The 19262-nt window shown below is 45.8% G+C and overlaps 1 protein-coding gene across 3 annotated transcripts in view; it reads right to left on the bottom strand.

Moving 5' to 3' along the window:
• FSD2 (fibronectin type III and SPRY domain containing 2) overlaps positions 1-19262 on the bottom strand; it is an 83487-nt gene that overhangs the window by 63497 nt on the left and 728 nt on the right. The window contains exons 2-4 of one of the 3 annotated variants that reach the window (XM_027068184.2): positions 19154-19201; positions 17370-17720; positions 16211-16883 (exon numbers count right to left, since the gene is read on the bottom strand). The gene's annotated coding sequence lies outside the window, so the exon portion shown is untranslated. Of the gene's footprint in view, positions 1-14380; positions 15501-16210; positions 16884-17369; positions 17721-19153; positions 19202-19262 lie in introns of those variants that run through there. The other 2 variants (XM_027068185.2, XM_027068186.2) reach the window with 2 other exon arrangements.

Below are 19262 nucleotides of genomic sequence, written 5' to 3'. Positions count from 1 at the left end.
CCAGCAATTGGTCACTCACTAGATTGGGCTCGACTCATTCACAATTAAAAAAAAAAAAAATCATCTGAGCAGCTAAGCCGTGGTTTTACTTTGAACCATCTGCAAAGAGAGGTTTGCTTTCTCCAGGAAGGAGGCTTTCTCGGCTTAAAGGAGACCAGAAATAAAGAAATGCCAATAGGTTTCACCCACACAAGACTCCTCACGGTTAAAACAGAGGCAAAATCATGGGAAGCGTCTCAGGCAATTATTATCAGACAAGTTGTATAAATGGATTGAAAAAAATTAAGATCTCAATAAATTAGCGTGGGAGGACAATTCACAAAATAATCACTTGTGCAAAAACATTTGGGAAATGGCTCATCCTTATGAGTCACAGAGAACAAATAAGATGCCATTTTGCCTTCCCAATAGGCAAATATTTAGAAATATAAGAACGAGACCCAAGGCTGGGGAAGGGTACAGAGAAGTCAGTACTCTCACATGCTGTGGGTTTGAATGTACACCAGCCCCTGCTTTCTGCACAGCAAACTGCACGATGTGGATCAGGAGCCTTAAAAATGTTCACACTCTTTAAGCTAATAATCCTCATCAGGACCCTGAAGGAAAATATCAAATACAGGGGCAAAAATATTTCTATATAAAAATATCCATCACAAAACATTCTATTTTATTTTTTTAAAATTTTAAATGTTTACTTATTTTGGGGAGAGAGAGAGCGAGTGAGCGAGCACCTGAGTGGGGGAGGGACAGAGAGCGAGGGAGACACAGAATCCTAAGCAGGCTCCAGGCTCTGAGCTGTCAGCACACAGCCCAATGCCGGGCTTGAACTCATGAACTGAGAGATCATGACCTGAGCCGAAGTCCATGCTTAATTGACTGAACCACCCGTGTACTCCACAAAATATTTTATGACCAAAAAAAATAATCGTAAACCCCTAATGATTAGGAGAAGAGTTAAGTAAACTAGGTTATGTATACTCTCCAGAATATAATGCAGACTTTAAAATGTTAGGGAGAGCAAATGATTACTTGGAAGAAGACTTACAATATGATACTAAGTAAAATAAACAGAATATTGATTATATACAGACTGTGATATTTATCATTTAGTGGAGGTATGTAAAATCTAGAGAAATAATAATGGTCGAAGTAGTAAATACAATATTAGTAGCAGCTACGACTTACTGAGCACTTACTATGTGCTTTTTCTGTGCTTGGCAATTTATATACATACCCCTGTGTGTTAGGCACTGCTATTATCCCCATTTTACCGATGAGGAAACTGGCTCAGAGAGCGTATCTTGTGCAAGGTCATATGGTTAGTAAGTTGTTGAACTGGGATTTGAACCCTAGTCTGTGTGGCGGCCGTGAGACAGTGCCTGACACGTGTCCAACTCTAGGGCAGCTCAGTTGACCAGATGTTTCGGCTGCACTCTTCAATCCATCATCACAGTTGCATGGAGGACACATCTCCCGTGGGCATCTCCGTCCAATGACAAAGTGTAGCAGGGACACTAAGGCAGATCCATTTCTGTGTGACACAAAACTCCTCTGACGGCAAACTTTGGCCGGAAGACTCCTCGACGGCCTTGCCAACACTTTCTTGGGGTGCATGGCAGACTAGGGTGATTCCTCTAAACCATCCTTCCCTGTCTCCGTCACCCGGGGTCAGACTTGCATCATGGTCTGACAGCTCTCTCAACCTTTCCTAGCTCCCTCCCCATTTTATCTCACACAAGTGCTTCCCTTAATAAAATTCTTATCTATCCAATCCCATATGGTGCCTGCTTCTTGGAGGACCTGGAGTACACAGTCTGTTGGATTCCAAAGTCCCCGCTTTCTTCTTGGTGCATAACCGCCATTATGTTAGATTACTTTTTATAATAGTTTTGCTGACACAGAATTCACGTATCCTACAATTCTCCTGTCAGAAGTGTAGAATTCAAACGATTTTTAGTAGATTCACAAAAAAGGAGCCACAATGACCATAGTCAATTTTAGACCATTTTCATCACCTCAAAAAGAAACTCTATACCCTCCAGCTACCATCACATTCCTGCATTTTCCCGAGCCCTAAGCAACCACTAATCCACTTCCTGTCCCTATTGATTTTCCTGTCGAGACACTTCACATAAATAGAATCATATATGTCTTTGGTAACTGGCTTCTTTCCTAGCATCATGTTTTCAGGATTCATCCATGTTGTAGCGTGTGAATCAAGTGCCCTTCATTTCTTGTTAGAGCTAGATAATATTCCATTGTATGGGTGTGTCGTATTTTATTTATACACGCATCAGCTTGTTTGCATGTTTCTCTTTTCATTTGGGTCGTTTTTCACCTTTTGATTATTATAAGTAACGCTTCTAAAATGCTTGTGTCCAAGTTTTTGTGTGGATATATGTTTTCATCTCTCTTGGGTATATACCTAGGAGTGGGGTTGCTAGGTCAAATGGTAACTCTACGTTTAACTTTCTGAGGAACTGCCAGACTGCTTTCCAAAGGGGCTGCACCATTTTTTCATTCCTACAGCAGTGTATGAAGGCTCCGATTTCACCACATCCTGGTCGACACTTGGTATTATCTGATTAAAAAAACTTTTTTAATGTTTATTTATTTTTGGGAGAGATGGAGACAGAGCACGAGTAGGGGAGGGTAGAGAGAGAGGGAGACACAGAATCCAAAGCAGGCTCCAGGCTCCGAGCTGTCAGCACAGAGCGTGACGTGGGGCTCGAACTCACGAATCATGAGATCATGACCAGAGCTGAAGTCAGATGTTCAACTGACTGAGCCACCCAGGCGCCCCTCTGATTTTTTTTTTTATTGTAGCCATACTAGTGGGTGTGAAATAGTATCTCGTGGTTTTGATTTGCAGATCTCTGATGAATAACGAGGTCAGGTATTTTTTCATGTATTTATTGGCCATTTGTATATCTTCTTTGGAGAAATGTGTATTCAAATAGTCTGCCCATTTTTAATTGGTTGTTTGTAAGATTTCTTTATATATTCTAGAGACTAGTCCATTATCAGATAAAAAATTTGCAGATTTTTTTTCCCATCTTGTAGGTTGCTTTTTTAGTTTGTTGATGGTGACCTTTGAAGCACAAAAGGTTTTCATTTTGATGAAGTCTATTTTATTTTTTCTTTCGTTACTTGTGCTTCTGGTGTTGTATCTAAGAACTCACGGCCAACTCTGAGGTTAAGCCAACCTTGCATTCCTGGGATAATTACCACTTGATCATAATATAGAATTTTTTTTATATGTGACTGGATTCAGTTTGCTACTAAATTTTGAGGAATTCTGCATTTAGATTCCTGAGAAAGATTAGCCTGTGGTTTTCTTTTCCTGTAATATCTTTGGCTGGTTTTGGTAGCAGGGTGATACTCATCTCATAGAATAATTTGGGAAATGTCCCTTCTCTTCTATATTTTGGAAGAACTTGTGAAGGATGGGTATTAATTCTTCTTTAAATGTTTGGTAATATTCACCAGTGAAGGTATCTGGACTTTGTGAGGTTTTTTTTCCTTATTATTAATTCAGTCTCTTGATTTATTATAGGCCTATTCATATTGTCAATTTCTTCTTGAGTCAGTTTTGGTAGTTTGTATCCTTCCAAGAATTTGTCCATTTCATCTAAGTGATCTAATTTATTGGAATACAATTGTTCATAGTATTCTTTCTAATCTTTTTTATTTCTGTAAGTCTGGTAGTAATGTCCCCTGTTTCATTTCTGATTCTAGTGATGTGAGTCTTCTCTCTTTCTCTCTTGGTCAATCGAAGTCAAGGCTTGTCAGTTTTGCTGATTTATTTGGATTTTCTCCACTGTTTTTCTATTCGCTTTTTCATTAATTTCCACTACTTTATGATTTCCTGCTTTATGTTTGCTTTGTTTAGTTTCCTCTTCTTTTTTCAGTGTAAAGTAGCAGGTTAGGTTATTGATTTAAGTTTATTTATTTTTGAGAGACAGAGTGTGAGCAGGGAAGGGGAAGAGAGGGGGGGAACAGAGCAGAGGATCCAAAGCAGGCTCTGAACTGATAGCAGTGAGCCCTTTATAGGGCTCAAGCTCACGAACTGTGAGCCCAAGTTGGATGCTCAACTGACTGAGCCATCCAGGCACCCCAGATTTAAGATCCTCTTTTTAAATACAGGCATTTATAGGTATAAGTTTCCCTCTAAGCACTGCTTTTGCTACATCCAAATAACACGGCAAAACTTTTCGTGTGTTTTATCTTTGCTTTTATTTACCTTGAACTATTTTTCAACTTTCCTTTTGCTTTCTTCTTCGATATGTTGGTTGTTTAGGAGCGTACTTTAAATTTCCACATGTTGATTTCTGATAGCGTCCTGTTGTGGTCAGAGAGTATGTTTTTGTATTATTTCTATCCTTTTAGATTTATTGAAGTTTGCCTTAGCATTTGATTTATCCTGGAGAACGTTCTATTGCCTTGAGAAGAATGTGCACTCTGCTGTCGTTGGGGGGGGGGGGTGTTCTCTAGATGCCTGTGAAGTCCAGCTGGCTTATAGTATTATTCGTGTCCTCTATTTCCTTGTTGGTCTTCTTCTTAGTTGTTCTATCTGTTATCAGATAGTTATCAGAAGTAGAGTATTGGAATCTCCAACTAGTCTCTTTTTCCATTTACGTCAGTTTTTGCTTCATGTGTTTTGGTGCACCTGTTGTTAGGTGCATATATAACTGTCATATATTCTTGCTGGATTGGCCCCTTTTATCATTATCAAATGCCTCTGTTTATCCCTAGTAGCACTGATACCAATACTTCAAACTGTCCTTCCCTTTAGGCCCCTGGAGGTTTTTAAATTCCAAGGCCATGAAATCTTATAGGCAATGCAATATTCAGGAGAAGTGAGAGGGGCGGGTTCACTTTTGCAACAAAGAGAGGAAGGGATACTGTGAACACAGAACCTGCATGAAGTCTCAACTGCTGGCCCATTTCAAAGGGGAGCAGCTCTGGGAAAGATTAGATTATTATGTTAAGCATCTGGAACCTAATGCTCTTCAAACTATCACTGTCCATGTACCCCTTGGAAAGCCCTTACATACAGATGCTGTAGACTCAAAGAGTGGGTGTGTGAGTGCGGGGGGAGAGGCAGAGTGAGGGAGAGAGAATCTTAAGGAGGCGCCACGCCCAACGCAGAGCCCAACACAGGGCTGTATCTCATAACCTTGAGATCACAACCCAAGCTGAAATCAAGAGTTGGACCCTCAACCGACTAAGCCACTCAGATGCCCCAATTAACGGCTTTATTAAGATATAATTTATACACCATAAGTTTAAACTTTTTACGTTACCAATTTAATATTTTCAGGCAACTTAGAGATACGTGTTCATCCCTGCTATCCAATTCCAGAACATGTTCATGACCCCCCAAAAAACCACATACTCCTTGGCAGTCTCTCATTTCCCTCTCCCCCAGCCCCTGATAAACACTATCTACTTTGTCTCTATTTGTCCATTCTGCACATTTCATGTAAACGGAATCACACAATGCGTTGTCTTTGGTGTTTAGCTTTTTGTCACTGAATATAACACTTCAAAGATTCATCCATGTTGTACAACGTGTCCTTTTACAGCTGAGTAATATCCCATTGCAGGACTATAACATATTTTATTTATCTACTCATCGGTTGATGGGTACCGGGGTGGTTTCACTTTTTGACTGTTATGAATAATGCTGCTGTGAACATTCATGTACAAGTTTCCGTATGGACATATGTCTTCATTTCTCTTGGGTGTATCTGAGGAGTCGAATCGCTGGGTCATGTGGTAATTATGTTTAACCTTTAAAGAAATTTTTTTATGTTTATTTATTTTTGATGGGGGCGGGGAGAGGCTGAGAGAGAGGGAAACACAGAGTATGAAGCAGGCTCCAGGCTCCGACATGTCAGCACAGAGCCCCACACAGGGCTCGAACTCACGAACTGTGAGATCATGACCTGAGTCGAAGTCAGACACTTAACCAACCGAAACACCCAGGTGCCCCAATATGTTTACTTTGGAGGAACCGCCAAACTCCTTTCCAAAGTGGCTGCACCATTTTGCGTTCCCACCAGTTGTGTAGGAGAGTTCCAATTTCTCCGTGTCCTAGTCAACACTTGCCACTGCCCATCTTTTTGATTGGATCCATCCTAGCAGGTGTGAAGCGATCGCTCATTGTTGTTTTGATGGGCGCTTCCCATATGGCACATGATGTAGAGCATCTTGTCATGCACGTACGGCATTTGTAGATTATCTTCGAAGAAATGTTTATTCAAATCCTTTGTGCATTGTGATAGTTAATTTTATGTGTCAACATGGTGGGGCCATGGTGTCCAAATATTTAGTCAAATAGTATTTCGGATGTTTCTGTGAGGGTGTTTTTGGGATGAGATTGACATTTAAGTTGGTGGACTCTGAGTAAATCAGATTGCCCTCCATACCGTGAGTGCGCCTTATCCAATCAGCTGTAGAGCTTGACAGAACAAAGGTGGCTCCTTCTCACACACGAAGGACTTCCACCAGCAGATGGCCTTCAGACTTGAACTGCAGCACTGGCTTTTCCCTGGGTCTCCAGACTGCCAACCCTCCCTGCAGATTTTGCGTCTGCCAGCCTCCATGACGGCATGAGCCAGTTCCTTAAAATAAATGTCTCTCTCGCATTCTTTACACACTTACACGCACCTCCCTACTGGATTCGGTTTCCCTGGAGAACCTAATACACCCATTTTTAAATTGAGTTGTCTATTGTTGAATTGTAAGAGTTCTTTACATGTTCTAGATACAAGTCCTGTACCAGATGTATGATTTGCAAATATTTTCTCCCATTCTGTAGATGATCTTTTCATTTTCTTTTTTTTTTTTAATTTTTTTTTAACGTGTATTCATTTTTAAGAGACAGAGAGAGACAGAGCATGAGCAGGGAAGGGACAGAGAGAGGGAGACACGGAATCTGAAACAGGCTTCAGGCTCTGAACTGTCAGCACAGAGCCCGACGTGGGGCTCGAACTCACAAACTGCAAGATCCTGACCTGAGCTGAAGTCGGACGCTCAACCGACTGAACCACCCAGGCACCCCGATCTTTTCATTTTCTTAAAGGTGTCCTTTGAAGCACAGGAGTTTTTAATTTGGATGCAGTCCAATGTATCTATTTTTTTTTCCTTTTAGCTTGTATTTCTGGCATCATATCAGAGAAACTTACCTAATCCAAGGTTATTTAAATTTTTGATGAAAATTTTTAGATAATGTAAACGTTCTAAGGGAGTTTGCGAACAAAAAAAGTTTGAATACCACTAATACCACTAATCCACTAAAAAAAAACTAATCTTTTTTTTAGTTTAGAGAAGCTGTTTGTTTGTTTCATTTAACGGCACAAATCACAACGGGTGCAGTTGATGTCCAAATACCTGCCTAAATTTCTATCCACCAGACTGTTCTACTATTGGAATTAACCCGCACATGCACTTTATCAACAACATATTCCTACATAAAACCAGGAATTCTGTGAGCTACTTATCTTACTCTCTAATCTATTTTGAAAATAACTTAATTTAAATATAATTTATATACCATAAAATTTACCTGCTTTAAGTACACGATTCAGTGATTTTTAGTAAATTCTTCAGGTTGTACAACTATCACCACAATCCAGTTCCTAATGCCTCCATTAAAAATAAATTGTGTGTGGGGGGGGTGCGACTGGGTGGCTCAGTCGGTTAAGCCACCAACTTCAGCTCAGGTCATGATCTCACGGTTCATGAGTTCGACCCCCAGTCAGTCTGTGCTGACTGCTCAGAGCCTGGAGCCTGCTTCGGAGTCTGTGTCTGTAGGGAGACACAGAGAGAGAGAGTTTGAGCCCAGCCTTGGGTGAGCACAAGCCCTGCTTCTCTCTCTCTCCCTCTCCCTCTCCCTCTCTGCCCCTCGCTCACTTGTGCCCTCTCTCTTTTTCTCTCTCTTAAAAAACAAAAAAGAATTGTGGTAAACCTAATGCCTTTTTAACAAACTACTATTACTAAACATTCCAACATGGCACGCATGCCATCAGTCTTTGAGGAAAATAACAAAATCAAACACAAATTTAAAGATACAGTTCAGCACTTCCCTCCCCCTGCCCCCCAGTCGTAACGTTTGTTATGATCCAAACAGCCCCTGCCATGTCCACCCGTGGGATCAGAGCCAGCTGCCAGCTGTTTGTCTAAGTCCTTGTTCCGCAGCTGCGCCCAGGAGTCAGGTTCAGCGGCCTCCCCTATAAGCAGTGCTCGTCTTTCGGCAGTGAGGGACTTTGTGACCTCTGCTGACAGACCCCACTTTTTATTTTTAAGATGTTTTATTTATTTTTGAGTGAGAGAGCATGAGCAGGGAGGGGCAGAGAGAGAAGGGGACAGGATCTGAAGTGGGCTCTGCACTGACAGTGAGAAGTCCGACACGGGGCTCAAACTCACGAACCATGAGATCACCACCAGAGCCGAAGTCAGATCTCAACTGACCGAGCCGCGCTGGTGCCCCCAGACCGTCCTTTTAATAACCATTCCAAGTGGTAAAAAATGCTGGGGGCGCCTGGGTAGCTCAGTCGGTTAAGGGTCCAACTCTGGATTCCGGCTCAGGTCAGGATCCCAGGGTCGTGGGATTGAGCCCGTCGTTGGGCTCTGCACTGGGCATGGAGCCTGCTTGAGACCCTCTCTCTACTTGTACACGTGCTCATGCACTCTCTCTCTTTCTCTCTCTCTCAAAAATAATTTGTTTTCAAATGCCATTCGTTTTTCTTTCCTTCTCTGTTTTTGATTGCCTTTTTAATAACAGAGCATTTTCTGATGGCCTGATTGTGAAATCCATGGACACTGGCCCGTGCTTTCTTGGCTGTTCTGTGACATTCCATCCTTTTGACCCAGCTCAGCCTGCCACCTCCTTGTGGGACGGCTGACCTCTTTCCCAGACCCACCCTCGGCCGCTCCTCTCGCCGGCATTCCCCAGACTTCCAGCCCAGCTCCTGTTTCCCCCTCCACCTGCCCCAGGTGATCTTGTCCACTGTCGCGGCTCCACGGCCCCCTCTCTGCCAGTGGCTCCAAATCCTCATCTCTGGCCCTAAAATCTGCTCCAGGCAGAGGCAGAGGTTTGCAGGGGCCGCAGCCTTCCTGAGCACCGCTGGCCTCCCCAGACTTGACACCGCCCCGTGGAGCTCAGAGCCTCTCGCTTTCTCCACCCTGATGTGTGGTGGGACATGCGACCTATCTCCCAAGCCACATGCCTGCCATCGCCTCACAGGCCACGCCAGGAGATGCCTGAAGGCCCAGTGGCCTGGAACACAACCGGAGAACCCACTTTCCTTTGCCTCTCCATGCTCTGGCCTTTATCCTTTTTAATTGTTACTTATTTATTTATTTTTGAGGGGGGTGGGGCAGGCAGAGGATCCGAAGCCGGCTCTGCACTGACGCCATAGACTCTGATGTGGGGCTCGAACTCAGGAACCTTGAGATCATGACCTGAGCCAAAGCTGGACACTTAACCAACTGAATCACCCAGGCGCCCCTCTGTGCTCTGACCTTTAACGCCTGTGATGACTCTGGTCCCAATCCCCTCGCTGCACAATCCTGCTCTAGGCTTTCAGTTTCTTCCCTGTTCCTCAGCCTCTGTCTGCAGAGACCAAGGATCACTGAGCTCTTCTCCCATTCCCCCAGGGAAAAGAACTCGGCCCGTGTTCTGGTCAGAGAGGCCACTTTGTCCCTCGTGGCCCAGTCCTCCCTCCTTACTCGTGGACACGGCCACCAGACTCCTCGTGCTGTGTGCCTCATGTCCTCCCAGCTCTGTTCTGTGAGCACAGGGAAAGGCCAAGGGTGGTGATGAGGGACGCAGAGGACTGACCCTGTCCCGCATCTGGCCTTGCGTTAGGAAGGCTAACAGTAGGGGTGTCTGGCTGGCTCAGTCAGTAGAGCATGTGACTCTTGATCTCAAGGTTGTAAGTTCAAGCCACACTATGCGTGGAAATTACTAAAAGGTGGGGGGGGGCACCTGGGTGGCCAGTGAGTTAAGTGTCCAACTCTTGATGTTGGCCCAGGTCATGATCTCACTGTCATGGGATAGAGCCCCATGTCGGTCTCCATGCTAAGCATGGAACCTGCTTGGGAGTCTCTCTCTCCCTCTCTCCCTCTGCCCCTCCCTCTCTCTAAAATAAACTTAATAATAATAATAATAAAAAGAAGGCTAATAGTAGTTTCTGGATCCCAATAATGGAGACCTGCTCTACCTTTAACCTGGGGAAGCCCCCAACCACCTCTCTTCATCTGGGCTCTGTAACAAACATCACTCTTCCAACTGAATCCTAGCCATAACCCTCCTTGCAAGCCCCTCACCCATCCCCCAGCGGGCTCACCTCGGCTTTTGCTGATGGCAAGACTAAACACAACAACTGCTGGCCTTCTGTGTGGCGTGAACTACACAGGCTCGGCCCTGGGGAGCCCCTGGGAATCCAGCCTCTTCCCTCTCTCCCTCTGAAGTTCACACAGGATGCTGTTTTTCCACTGGCCCTCAACACCACACGGAGAGGCAGACTTTGGGCAGCCATTAGGGACAAAGGCACTGCTATCCTAACCTCATACCATGCAGGCGACTAGTTTCTGGGGTTGGGATCCACCTAAGGAAACTTTACTCCAGAGGCTCTAACGCTGGGCACATCACACTGAAGGGTCACGAAAGCTTCAGTCCCATTCTCTGATGATCCAAAACTCTTACACCGAAGACAACGGTAAGCATCACTTCAGTAACGTCTGCTGAGGCTGAGCACCAACCATGACCACACAGGACACTAGTGCCACTATGTCCTGAACGACCCACAAGTCCGTGGGGACCTGGTCCACCCCCTGGGTTGGGGGAGGGGATGAATGAAGGTTGCGCCCAGAGGCAGCATCACAAAGCAAGAGGCTCTGGGGCCGGGGCTTTGCCTCCTTAGCATCCATGACTTATGAAGACCCCAGAGCCCGGATGTTCTTTTGGGTCACTTGTAAGAACCTGCCCACCATCACACTGGCGGGGGCAGTCCTGGCATGTCCTCACAACGTGGCTTCTTTTAGGGACAGAGAGAAGGGTGTGGCTCCAAGTGAAGTCGGACACATCTCCCTACCATGAGTCTGCAACCTAGCAAAACTAGCATTGAGGTGGACCAAGAAGCCTTCCCTCCACACCCTCACCCACGTGTGCGAGACACTCCTGAGTAGCATGTGCGTTGCCCCTACTTTGGCTCACGTCTCCCTGGCCTTGGGAATGGTTCCCAAGGCCAATGGGGCCATCCAGCTATGGAAGCACCACTTTGCCTTCTTCCCAGTCCCGATCCGTCCTGTGACCCCACATCCTCTACAGGTCAACAAAACAGCCAGGGCCTGTGTCCTCGGGGGCTCTGAATACTGCCTTCGCTCTCCCGCACGTCTGGCTGCCTACAGAATCCGAACTATCCCGTTGTGGGGAAGGACAGCATCTTCAGTAAACAGGGCTGGGAAAACTGGACAATCACACGCAAAGAAATAAAATCGGACTGCAATTTTATGCCACCCACCAAAATTAACTCAAAATAGATTAAAGACTTACATGTAAGACATGAAACTGTAAAATTCCTAGAAAAAAATAAGGGACCAAAAAAAATAGAAATAAGAAAAAGAAGAAAAGGAAAAGAAGGGACAAAGGTCCTCGACATTTGTCTTGGCAGCAACTTTTTGGATGTGACAGCAGAAGCACAAGCAACAGGAGCAAAAATAAGCAAGTGGGACAACATCAAACTGAAAATAACATCCACACAGCAAAAGAAACGATCAACAAAATGAAAAGGCAGCCTATGCGATAGGAGGAAATACGTGCAAGCTGTCTACACGATAGTTGGTATCCAAAATATGTAAGGAACTCATACAAGTCAAAAGCAAAAATCCACAATAATCTGATGAAAAATGGACAGACGGCATGAGTAAACATTTTTCTAGACATTCCTTTTTTTTAACTTTTTTTTTTGAATGTTTATTTATTTTTGAGAGAGAGACAGAGTGTGAGCAGGGAAGGGCCAGAGAGAAAGAGGGAGACACAGAATCCGAAGCAGGCTCCAGGCTCCAAGCTGTCAGCACAGAGCCTCACATGGGCTCGAACCCATGAACCTTGAGATCGTGACCTGAGCTGAAATCGGACGCTTAACCAACTAAGCCAGCCAGGCGCCCTGTTTTTCTAAAGAAGACATGAAGATGGCCAACAGGTGCATGAAAAGATGCTCAACATCACTCATATCAGAAAAACCCAAATCAGAACCACAATGAGAAGCACCTCACACCTGTCAGAATGGCGAGATCAGAAAAACAATCAGAAAAAATGGCGGGATCTTGTTCACTGTTGGTGGGAATATAAACTGGTACCGCCATTATGGAAAATAGTACGGAAGGGCTTCAAAAAATTAAAAATAGAACTACCATATGCTCTAGCAACCCCACTTCTTAGGAAGTGAAATCAGGATATCAAAGAGGTATCTCTACTCCTATGTTCACTGCAGCGCTATTCCCAATAGGCAGGACATAGAAACAACCAAAATGTCGACCAACAAATGAATGGATAAAGAAGATACACAATGGAATATTATTCAGCCATAAAAAGAAGGAAATGCTGCCATTTCCAACAACATGGATGGACATTGAGGCCATTAAGCTAAAGGAGATGAGTCGGCAGAGAAATATAGCAGAGAGCAAGCGTATGATCTCACTTACGTGCGGAATCTAGAAAAGCTGAGTTCACAGAAACAGAGCTTGGAACGGTGGTTGCCAGGGGCTGGTGAGTGGGGGAAACGGGGAGATGCCAGCCAAACAAACTTCCGGGTGTAAGACAAGTGAGTTGTGGTATCTGATTTGCCGCGTGGTGACCGTGGTCGACGACACCGCACCGCATGCTTCATGTTCCCACCGCGCACCAGAGACGGGTGATTACGGGAGGTGAAGGACCTTACTGAAGGCAAGCGACCTGGTCGTGGTCACCATCTCCCAGCGTATGCGCGCATCGTGTCACCGCAGCGTTCGTCTCACAGTCGTACAAGGTCACCTGTTAGTTGCATCTCAGCGAAGCGGGGGGAGTATGGAAAGCGCGTGCCGCTGCTACAGGGAGCTGGGGCCTGGGGGGTGTCTGACACGCAGCCTGGCTAAAGCAGACACTGAATGAGTAAACGCCCAGCAAAGTTCCCGGCAGGGGAAGCGCTTGAAGGCGGTAACGGCTCGGGCCACAAAGGTCATGGGCTTTGGGGTCAATGCCGGTCTCAGGATGCAACCTTGACCTCATCTGTCAGTGTCTCTGAGCCAGCTTCTTCATCTGTAAGTGGAGGGTACTTGTTGTGTGGATTAAATAAAATACTCCTGCCGTGGTGCCCCGCTGTCACAGCTGAGTGCCACCTCGTAGGCAGGGATCTTCTCAAAGCCACCTCGTCTCTACCGTCTGCTGGCCGTGTGTCCCACCAGCATCTCGGGAGCATGGCAGCCCAGCGTGAGCACAGCTGCCTGCCCGCCACTCTGGCAGAAGTGGTAAGTCGGCATGTCCTGCGTTCTGAGGGCTCCATTACTGCCAAGTCTCAACTCCCCTGGGCACCGGGCACCCCCCCCCCCCCCATGCCCTAGCTCCACGTCCCCAAACAGCCTCGCCTTCCGCAGTGGACACCACGGTTGCTTCTGACCGCGCCCGGGCTTCTCCCATGCAAGTCTCATCTGAGGCCCTGGCGGGCTGCCCTTCCTCCTGACGGCCACCCGCCCTTCCCCACCCAACTGCACCTGCACCGTGGCCACTGCCTGTCACACCCTCACGAGGGCCGCCGCGTGCATAACATCCATAAAGCACAGCACGACGCCTACTCCCTTTAGCACCCAAACCAGAGACCAGGAGCTCATCCCTGACATCACCCGGTGTGATTTTTTTTTTAATGTTTTATTTCATTTTATTTTTGAGAGAGAGAGCACAAGCGGGGAAGGGGCAGAAGGAGGGAGACAGGGGATCCGAAGCGGGCTCTGTGCCTGACATCAGTGAGCAGAACGTGGGGCTCGAACTCACCAACAGTGAGATCACGACCTGAACTGGAGTCGGACGCTCAAGCAACTGAACCACCCAGGCGCCCCATCACCCAATGTGATTAATGCCCAATTAATGCTGATTCTGGTTCTACCAATTCAATCTCCTGATAACACTCCCCACACCCACCCTTCTCCCTTCTCTAAGTTCACTGCCTTCTGGATTCAGAAAGTTCTGTCCCTGCTACGTCCTAGCGGTGCAGCCTTGGGAAAATCACCTCTCTGGGCCTTACGTTCATGAGCCCATGAGATGGGTTTATTACCAGTTCCTATGTCATAAAGTTAGCATTTAGAGGAAATAACATAAGGTATGTAAAATGCTTACCATAGCACACGGCTCCAAGTAAGTCCCCAGTACAGGTCACCTGTTGTCATTATTGTGGTGGTGGCTGCTATTATCATTATCTGGACCTCGGCCTCTCTCACCTGGGCAAGGTTAGGAGTCCTGCACCTGGTCACTCACAAAGGGTGAGGACCAGGGTCAGCCATCTGGTGGAGCCACCTGCAGCCACAGTAGGATCATTCTGTCCCTTGAAAAGCTAGGAGATGGCATGAACGCAGGACAGCCTCATACCCAGGCACAGACCTTGGCTGTGAGGCTGCCTGTCCTCACAGCGAGAGCCTCCAAGGGGCCTAGGGAGAGGTGTAGGACTCTAGGGATGGAGGGTTCCTTGGAGAGGATCTAATTCAATTCCCTGATTTTAGGACAGCAAAATCGACTTTCTGCAAACATAAAGGACTTGCCGTGGCCAATTTCACTTAACAAGGGGTGATCTGTGTCCAGCCCCGGGGCTGGATGCTGGATATGTAGCCAGGCAGATAAAGAGTTGGATCAGACCCAGTTTTCCACTAAACCATCTCACCTACAGACCCCAGATCAGCTGGCTAAAAACAACACGTTTCTGTGTGCTACCTAAAGGGAGAAAACCAGAATTCTGTATTACCAATAAATCATGCTGACAACTTCTGTCAACCGGAAGCTGGAGATTGAAACACCAAATTGGACTTTTACACAAGTAAGAAGACTGGAAAACATTGAGAATAAATCTTAATGGGGACGAATTCTTCCATGCCAGCATTTCCCCCTTAGACACACACACACACACACACACACACACACACACACACACACACACACTGGTCTGGGCACTCTGCACCAGAGCAGGAGTTTGCAACACACCCCCAGAGCTGACACTTGCTTTCCTCCTCAGCGTCCGGACTCTTCCAGTTTCTTAACAAAACCTTTAGAATTTGGGGAGAAAGGAACGGTAACACTAAATTGTCATTTTATAAATGATGAAATGGAAGCTTAGAGAAAGCAGGAAGTCGCAGCCTATAAAGAATACGGTAGCTAGACATCTACTCTCTGCCATAGAGCTGCGGTCAAAACAACAACAAAAAGACTTTGGCTTAAATCTTAGATAGGGGGTGTGTCCCTGTGCATTAATTAGAAAAGTCCCCCACAAAAATGGTTTTTAACCTTCTATGGGACCTGAGCGCCTCCGGGAATCTACGGAAAGCTGTGAATTCTTTTCCCCAAAGGGAGCCCAGAAGGGCACAAACATAATTTTGCCTATAATTTCAGAAACTTGCTTTTAAGTGTTGGCCGGACGGTTATGCAAAATAATTCAAATCAGCTTTTACAGACATAGTCCAAACCTGAAAACTTTCTGTGGGAGGAGGGGGTTTGCAATAGTGGGTGAAAAACGATTACAATACCGTTTTTTCCCCCTATTTGAAACAAAACACGAAATTATGATTTGTTGGGAGGCGCATGCAGATTAAAATTAAATGTATTTATCCTCCCGCTACCACAGCCAGATGATAACACTATTTAGGGTTCCAAAGTGTCCTACAAACGGGCCCCTGCACTAAAAATACCCTAAGGACACACTGCAAGCATCGCCAGCCTCTATCTGCACGAGTGGCTTTCACACCCTGTACCAACACCACATTCGGTAAAGGCGAGTCTACGCCACAGGAAGGCACAGGAAATATTCACACTGTTTACTGTCATTTACACACCTGCAATTGAAGATGATACCTCTTTCCCCTGAAGGAAAGACATTGATTGCATTCACGTTGTGGCATTAAGTTACTGAGTTTCTAATAATACCTTTCACTTGAGAAAAATAACGATTATCCAAAAACTTGCCTGCTGATTTAAGGGTCCGTAGTTCTTCTTTTTTTTACCTCTGAGGACTCCGGGGAAGGGCTAGAAAACTGCTCTGCCTTCGGTGGGGATGGCATTTCCCTCCGGGTGACCTCTGCGTGCCCGAAGGCCCTGTTTTACAGCGGGGACTCTGCAAGCCGGGTAACATGAGCTGACTCCCACTGCAAATAGCAACGCCTGCCGTGAGTGAGAGCCCAAATATAGACCTGCCTCGGCTGTCCTGTCACTTCTTGCTGCTCAAGTGACACCGGCGAGGTCACATGCTGTCCCCCCCAGCTTCTTCGTTTACTGTGAGGACTTGAGGCCTGTAGCCCCACCGAGCTGCTCAGGTGGTTGGTCACGTACAGAGCACTGGGGGCACCACAGGCCCTACAGAGAAGGGGGGCTTCCGAGAGCCCTCGTATTGTGCACCCTCCTCGCGGGCTGAGGGTCTTTGTCCAAAATGTTTTGAACACGCACAACTCTGACGGTAATCGAACGCAATTTCATTTTTGTTCCCCTCTCGCCATTCCTTTACCATTTACTCATGGTGGGGATTATTCCCCTCTCCGGCTAAAAATCCAGCAGACCCAGAACCTTCTGCTCTCTCTTCGGTGACATTCAGTCCTAGGGTCGTTTGAAGGCACAGTCTTCATTGGGTAACTGAAGATATAGTCTGGAATATTGATGGAAAAGCCCAACTTAGTTTAGCCAGTACCAGAATCCTCTCTCCTACCCACCCTGGGCCTCTTCAGCTGGAAGTCTGCCCCGGGAAAGGGGGAACAAGGGCTGCCTCTTCTACCCGCACCTCCTCCCTGAGCTGCTGGTGGCACGCCAGGGCCGGAGGCGCCAAGGCGATAAGACAGCTCCTATCGGAGCTGATGCCACAGTGAGTGCTAATGTCAGGCTCTCTGGGCTGGCAGGTGCTTAGAGCTCTCTCTTGCACACTTGTGTGTATGTACACGCCTCTGTCTCTCCCATGCACCCCCTCCCTCCCTCATGGGGAGTTTTTGTACATCTCTGGAGTTTCCCATCACGGAGACCTTTCTCCTGAGTTCCCACAACCAGGCTGAAAACCCTTCTGTTCCGGGGGGGTCCCTTGCATTCCCCTTCTGGGCCCTGGTGAGCCACCTCCAAGAGCTCTCAAATGAGGTCTCCTCACCCATGCAGTTGGCTCTCTCAGGCGGGATCTAGATGACTCCTTGTTGACGCTGTCTTCATGCTGGCTCACATCTGGATCTTAGGGGGAAGGCCCATCCTTGGTCCCGGCAAACTCTGGGATGCAGAGGGACCCAGTGCAGCTACTTCCCCTGGCTCAACTCAGTTTGGGCAAGTATTAAAAAAAATAACGTAGAGTGGCTGGGTGGTTCGGTTGGTCCAAGTCTTGATTTTAGCTCAGGTTGTGATCCCAGGGTCGGGGGATTGAGACATGCTCGGTGCAAAGCCTGCTTGGGATTCTCTCTCTCTCTCTTTCCCTCTGCCCCTCTCCCCCATGTGCACTCTCTCTCTTTCTCTCTCAAAAAAATAATAATGTAGATGTCTACTTTTTATGTGGAAAATATCCACAATATATCTGTAATTAGAAAAAAGAGTTTGTAAAATCTCATTGCAGTATATCATATATATGTTATCCAGATTATATATATTTATAATAGAAATATACAAATATACTACATATAATCTATAATATAAGTATATAAATATACGATATGTAACATGAATATAGCATATGTAGCATAATATAGAAATACATATGACATTATATATAACGATACACACAAAAAATAAGAGCAGGGTTTATCTCTTTTGAACTATTTTACTTTTTTCTTTATGTTTTTGATGGTACTTATTTTAATAACAATTATATATATAGTTAAAATATATATTTTTTTAATGTTTATTTTTGAGAGAGACAGAGAGAGCACAAGCAGGGGAGGAGCAGAGAGAGAGGGAGAATCCTGAGCAGGCTCCACACTGTCAGCATTGAGCTAGATGAGGGGCTGGAACTCAGAACCGTGAGATCATGACCTGAGCCGAAATCAAGAGTCCAACATAACCGACTGAGCCACCCGGTTCCCCCTGGAATCTTCATTTTTTATTAATAATATATGATATTTGGCTCAGAGAAAGGTAAATACTCCAAAAGAACCATAAAGTGAATACAAAGCAGGCATGTATCCTGGTAACAACAATTATTAGGTTTGCCCATATTTTTTTCTAAGAATATACAAACATCCTTCCCTCACACACACAAAAATAGAAATTACTCTTATAATTAGAAAGCCTGCTAGTGTCATTTTGACAAAGCAAATAAATTGGAAAGGCTACTCAAAAGGATAAAATAGCATAAAACAAATGCAGTGAAAAGACATATTGTAAAGAATATACAAGATATTAAAAGAGACTATTAAAGAATTATTGTTGTGATGAATCACTGAATTCTACTCCTGAAACCTACACTGCATGTTAACTAAAATTTAAATAAAAAAAAGAGTTGTAAGTAAATCGTATTAACTAAGATAATATACTTAAAAATGCTTTGAGGAAAAACAAATCCCTCCTCTCTCCAAGAAGAATTGGCAAGCCCAGCGGTTGTGAGTCTACCGGGGCAGTCAAGGTGAGGAGCTCGAACAGAGGCAACTTTAGACCTTAAAGCTACATTCCACACGGTTTTCTAGATACCCTGGATCATCTTCGTGGGGAGAGATGTCCTAACCATTGCTTCAGGCTGGCCCTGGTTCGTCGTTGTTTTCCTTTGGCCATAACAGCAAGTGCAAACCTAATTCCATGCTTTCCCAGCTCGCAACCTTCAAAGCTCTTTCTCCGGTTCCCGCATCTAGCCCGCAGGAGCCTTGTCTTGGCGAAGGGCTCCTCCTCGCGGCTTCGCGGCTTCCGGGGCATCTCCCCCGCCCCTCCCCAACCACCCCCTCTTCCTGGTGCACTCACAGGATGGAAGCTGACAGATGCTGTTCCTCCGTCTACACTGTGCGTTTCCTGGACAGAGAGACCAGGGCCGTCTTGTTGCCTGTTGCATGAGCTCCAGGTCACATCCCAT

This window comes from Acinonyx jubatus, chromosome B3 (genome assembly GCF_027475565.1).
Source record: "Acinonyx jubatus isolate Ajub_Pintada_27869175 chromosome B3, VMU_Ajub_asm_v1.0, whole genome shotgun sequence".
In the NCBI taxonomy this organism is placed as follows: Eukaryota; Metazoa; Chordata; class Mammalia; order Carnivora; family Felidae; genus Acinonyx; species Acinonyx jubatus.
Note: the sequence above shows the minus strand (reverse complement) of the source record. Positions and strands in the feature narration are given on the sequence as shown.